This window comes from Octodon degus, unplaced genomic scaffold (assembly GCF_000260255.1).
Source record: "Octodon degus isolate 3935 unplaced genomic scaffold, OctDeg1.0 scaffold00059, whole genome shotgun sequence".
Taxonomy (NCBI): Eukaryota; Metazoa; Chordata; class Mammalia; order Rodentia; family Octodontidae; genus Octodon; species Octodon degus.
Window position 1 is genome coordinate 6,062,175 of NW_004524635.1, and position 6,295 is coordinate 6,068,469.

The 6,295-nt window shown below is 37.3% G+C and overlaps 1 pseudogene; it reads right to left on the bottom strand.

Annotated features, from left to right (window-relative positions):
• Positions 1–2,809: 2,809 nt before the first annotated feature.
• LOC101581538 lies at positions 2,810–5,314 on the bottom strand (annotated as a pseudogene).
• Positions 5,315–6,295: the final 981 nt, after the last annotated feature.

A 6,295-nucleotide genomic window follows, 5' to 3' on the forward strand; every position in this document is an offset into this window, starting at 1 on the left:
TCTCTCTCTCTCTCTCTCTCTCTCTCTCTCTCTCTCTCTCTCTCTCTCTGTCTCTCTCTCTCTGTCTCTCTCTCCAGCTCTGTCCCCGTCTCTGTCTCTGTCTCCCTTCCTCTCTCTCTCTCTCTCCTCTGTCTCCCTCCCTCCCCCCTCTCTCTCTCCTCTGTCTGTCTCTCTCTTTCACTGTCTCTGTCTGTCTGTCTCTCTCTCTCTCTGCCATTCTCTGTCTCTCTCCCCCACTCTTCCTTTTGCTTCCTTCTCTCTCTTCTCTGAGCCCACCTTTCTCTCTCTCTAATGTTCTCTTCCTCCCTCTTTCTTCTTTCTTCCCTGCATCATTGTACCTCCCTTTCCTCCCCACCTTTCTCTTTTTCTCCTCTATGTCCTTTCCATCTATGCTCTTTTTTTTTTTTTTTGCATTCTGTGCAGTTTATTACAGTGTTCAACCAGATCAACATATAAAGATAAAAGACATTAACAGTAAACATTGGGAGATACACATTCCCATTCTGAAAGAAGACATGTTACATATGCAGAAAAAATGCAGCAAATATTAAGGTATTTAAAGTAATTTTTGATGCTTCAGATGTGACATATTTACAAGTGTAAATTTTAAAATAATTAAATAATTTCCATAGACTTATAAAAGAATTAAGATAAATATTAGGAGACCCTGATAATCACAAGAACATTTTCCTAGGCAATAGGTTAGTTCTACAAAAAGTCCCAAAAAACAGCTAATATTTTGCCACCATAAAACATATCAAATTACCAATATGAAAATATGCTCAAAATGCACATGCAATGTGTAAGTTGTACCAAGGAAAACAGCAGTGGGCTCTTGAGTACTGCAAAGTGTCTATATAGATTTCTTAGGTGTATTTATAAAACAGGAATCTTATTTCAAAGGAGCCGTTATAATGTATGTCAACAGAAAAAGTGAACTGCTTAAACCCCTTTCATTCTAACACTTCCAAATGTAGTTGCAGCTGGGTGTGGTGGCGCACACCTGTCATCCCAGCACTGATGCAGAAGGATCCCTCAGTGAGTTCGAGGCCGACCTGGGCTACAAAGTGAGTTCAAGGCCAGCCTGATCTGCATAGTGAGACCCTGCCTTAAAAGGACCAAAAAGCAACAAAACAGGGCAAAAAAAAAAAAAAAGGAACTGCAAAAGAAAAAAATCTGTAAGTTTAAAGAATATTAGCTTATGAATAAAAACGTTCGTGGTGCATTCTTATAAATGTAGATTTTTAAACTAAAACTGAGTAATTCTAGTCTGATATACCTTAACTTCAGGACCCTACTACTGGAGTAGGAAATTCCTCTTTTTTTCTCTCAGGTAAGAAGTCATTTTACAAAATGAAAAGAAGAAACAGCAATATGTATGAATTTAAAACAAAATAGCACTGTAAAATAGTAAAACATCATAAAATAGCAGCATGTGAAATTCAAGACTTTTTCTTAAAGCAAATGTTAAGGATTGAACTACCATATGGTACTTGCTGAAACTATTCTACAACTGAAACTAAGGGTTCTTTAGGAAGGCACTTTTATTCATGATATCCCCATAATTAAATGTTTACTTAAATTTTTTTCAACATATATATTGCACATGTAGAAAAATACCAGAAATCTGATATCTCTAACCTAAAAAGATATTAAACACATTAGACTATGCTACTGAAAATTAATTTTATTCCAATATTTAAAGCCAATCAAACAGGATTTTTGAGTATATTAACCACAAAGCCTTCCTAAACAAGATGAAAAAACACAAGCACTTGAAAATGGATGACAAAAAGTAGAGGCCACAACAATTTTATGACTGAAGGCAGTTATGTCTTTACATATAAACTTGAGGTCTTTCACTGATCTAAATATAGAAATGAGATTTGATAAAATCAGATCTGCCCCAAATTTCCAACTTTATAATTTTCACTGAAGAAAGCACTGACCACTGCAAGTTCTAGGCCTTTTCAACCATCTCAGATATTCTTGTCTGAATTCTCATTTCCTCTTTTTTGCACCCAGGACAACCCACCATCCTCATGCAAAATTTACCACTCACCTCAAGATCCAGGGCATAAAAGAGTCAAATTTCAAAACAGTCCATATTGCAGTAAAAATTCTGCAGCACCACCGACACCCCATAGTCTCGCCATAGTTGATGTGGTAATATTAATGAATAAGAATGTGTAAACATTGAACATTTAATAGGAAGTCATAGTATTTTTTTTATTTTTTAATATTTTAAATTTTTTTTTGGTGGAACCAGGGATTGAACTCAGGCCTCTGCGCTTGCCAGGGAAGCACTTATTCCACTGAGCTATCTCCCTGGCCCTAAAATTGCAACACTATTTGAAGTGAAGTTTTTTGTTTTTTTTTTTGGTGGAACCAGGAATTGAACTCAGACCCTTGTGCTTGCCAGGGAAGTGCTTATTCTACTGAGCCATCTCCCCGGCCATAGTATTTTTTTTAAAGGATCAAAATAATTAAGCATTTTTAATGTTTTTAGTTGTTAGATATTTAAACTGTCAAAGTCACTACGAGAAAAAAGTATCACACACACATTTTTACCACCCCAATGAGAATACACAAAGCTTCGGACAGCTGATACTGAGACAAATTTTTGTCTCTTAACGGAAGTACGGTTAATTTGGCTGCTCCCTAGAATCTTGGCTTACCAGTTTGTTAAAGAGTGTATCTAAGAGCCAGTGAAATATATATTATGTTAAACCCATTTCAATCTTTATCATCTTTGCCTCATGAAAGGACACTGAAGGGTGGAAGGGGACTCAGGCCTCATGCTTCCAGCTTACACATCGCTGCCTGGAAGGCTTGCATCATCCAAGCCCACTGGGTCACTTTTTCCTGAGGACTATTTTGAGGTTTTAGCATAGCTTGTTCAGTCACTTTGGAAGCTGGTTCTCTTGGAGGGATCTTGAACTTCCCTGGCTTGACCTTGGCAAGAGATTCATAAAATCCTCGTTTCTCCATGGTAAGGCTTGAGCCCTGAGAGTTGCTCTGAGAGACTGGAATGTGTGGTGGCTGTTGCCGTGTCAGCAGAGCGGACAGTGTGTTTGGATTCTGAAGGGCAGGTGGGATGCTCAGAAGAGCTGATCTGCCAGCCCCCGCCCGCTGTGCCACAAGGGCGCAGGAGACCACTTTGATCCAACTATACATTTCTTCTGGGCTATCGGCCTGCACATAGAAAGTTCGAGATGTTGTTACAATTTCAAACAGGTTGTCCCTCATCATTATATCACTTTGCTTGCATTCTCGGACTTTATGAACGTTTTTAAGTGGTATTCCACGGAGAGGTTCCTTTTCCAGTTCAGATTTGAAGTAGCCTATTGTGTTTTCATTCAAATGAAAATATCTTCTCTTCCAGTTTTTCATCTCTGCTCCTTGTTCCACACAATATCCAGCTTTGATAACTGCACTGTCTGGAGGTGGTTTAGGAGTAAAATGAGGAAGATGGCATTGTGACCTTTTCAAATGATTTTTGTCAGTCCTTTCACCACCTTCATTTACTTCTTCTTTCTGAGTTGGAGTAATGATGAGTATACCACCAACAATATCAGCTCTGTGAAACACTTGTTTTTTTCTCCCCACATTCAGCTTGGCGATTTAGGTTATCAGAATTAGCCTGTGAATCTGGTTGCTCTGGCACCGTAATTTTTATAGCTTTGTTCAAGACATTCACCCACGCTACTAGATCTTGCTGGTCGTTGGCTTGTAAGAAGTATTTCCTCGTTCCTGCATTTATAACAAAACAGAATTTAGCTTTTGCCTTAGCTTCGTCGCATCGCCAACCTTTGAAATGTAGGTAAGTTTAATGGCTCCAACACGTGATGATCCAGAAGGTAGAGTCTGTGTATTATTCATATACCACACAAAACTATCTTCTCTGGTATCCAGTATGAAGTACCATCAAAGAAATTTCCCACTGTGTTTCATTATCTGCAGTATCTAGAAGACCACAGATGCGATTTTGACGATCCACATAAGGCGTTTCTGGGCTTGAATATTAGGGGACTCAGTCTGGAGACCCCGCGGCAGCTGCCCAGGCTCCCACAGGTACTCGGCTGCCGGGAGTGGCGCCCACGACAGCCCTCTCCGCTCTCTTTAATCAGGAGACACATCTTTGCAAGAAATTATTCTCCGAATCTGTCTCCATACATCGCATTGTTCAGTGCTGGCTATATTTTTAATTCAAATTGAAAGAAAGGTTGGAAAAGAAAGAAAACCATGACAGGTTTAGTCTCTATCGTTGGAAGTAGATTTTGCTATAGAAAATGCTACATAGTTTTAAGAAGTGCTTGCGGAACTGGTGGCAAACAGTGTGTACTACATCGTCATACCCAGCACCTAGTGCCCTCTTAGTGTTATCTCATCAGATTTATTTTTGTTACTTAGGACTACAAATAGAATTGCTCATTTATTTAGGAACTATTTATGGAGAGTCTACTAAATGTTCTAGGGCTGTGAACATTAACAGATTCTTTTCTTTCTCTTAAGAAACATACAAGGAATGAAGGAAAGCAAGACCTCAACTAAAACATTTTAAATATAACTAAATGTGTAAGTGTGATTATACTGGAAAATGAACTACAGATGTTTAAGGAAACAATTATCCCTTCCAAATGCTGGTATCTGGCCTTTAAGAACTAGAACAAATATATTCTGTGGGGGATGCCTGAGTATAATGTGTTCTTGGTAATGATGCAAATCTCCAGCAATGCACAAATAGCTAGAATCTTCATTTTTTGGTAGAAAGTGAAAGACAAGGAATTAAAAATGTGGCAGTTGAATCTGTGCGCAGCCATATTAAGCCAAGACTGAGAGAGGTACATTGCACAATTTGGACAGCAAACCAGTCTCAGAAAATTTAAGTACTCTTTCATCTGTGGACCCTGGCCAAATTTGGATCACTGTGTTGGGCTTTCTGGTTAATGATACATGATTCCCAACCAATTTTCATTCCTTTTCTCAGAGTCTGCCAAAAAATGAGTACACATTTCAGGAAAAGAAAAACTTGCATAAATATTTTAATATTAAATTTATTAAGACATCTTGCGATACATACAGGTTACCTTTGGCCTTTACCATTGGAAGGTGTATTCCATGGTAGCCATCAGCTTCCTGACATTCACTATTTTCCTATTCCTGAAGCCCATCTACATTTTTTTGGGAAGATCATATATTTCTTCTAGTACCTTGTGGCCAGGATGCTTGTGACGAGGGTATAGTCAAAGTTGGGCTGCCCCCAAGTTTTGGAGTGAAGTTCCAAGACAGTAGACAGATGGGCCTGGAACATTGGTGGAAGGATGCTTCTGTGAAACCAATGACGTGCAAGGTGAGGCCATAGTGAGGGTGTCTTTTCATGAAGTCTAGTGTTGGCCAATATTTTTAGAGATAGAAGTTTTTTCTGTGATTTTCTACTTAGTGATTATTCCTCAAAATATGAAACATTTGGCTCTGTGAGTATATACTCTTTGTCAGGGCTTATATCTTAAAGAATTCAGCAAATGATTAAAAATGGCATCAAATTTGAATTTTCTACAGGACACAGATAACTCAGAACTAATAGAAACTGAACTTAAACATACTTTGTAGTAAAACAGGCTTGAGTTAAAAAAGTTTAAAAAATACTTTGAAGTAATAAAGAGAAATGAAAAGTATAAAGCATACAAAGGTTTGGGCTTTCAACTCAGTTTACTAAAATGTAGAATTTGTTTTTAAATGATATTTACTTTCTCTTTTATATATAAAAACTGGGACTTCCAGTCTAAGCCTTTACAATAAAAAGCAGTTAAATTAAGAGGAAAGTTCTATTTTTCTCTTTATTTAATCTTAAATATGAGTTATTTAGTAGTTACATTTTTATTATTGCTTCGTTAAAATAATTGCATATTACTTTAAAAAGTCAGATAGCACATAGAAAGAAACAAACATCTGACACTTTACAAAAGAATAGAGAAAAGAGTTCAGAAAAGAATATAAATGACTTTTTCCCTAAATTTTTCCATATCAACTTGTGGAAACATGTATGCATTTTACACTAATTGGCTCTTATGATTCATTCTGCTCTGTGAGAACCTTTATGCTCATCACACCTTACATGGTAGCCATTTTTCATTTTAAAAAGAAAAGAATCTACAAAGAGCTTAATAACTGCAAAATTTTCATTTTCGTATAGCTTGATGTGCTTAAGGAGGTCCTGTTCATGGATATTTAGGTTACTAATTTTCAACATTGTAATCAGTATGTTGATGTATAGTTTTGCTTCTTGTCCAGG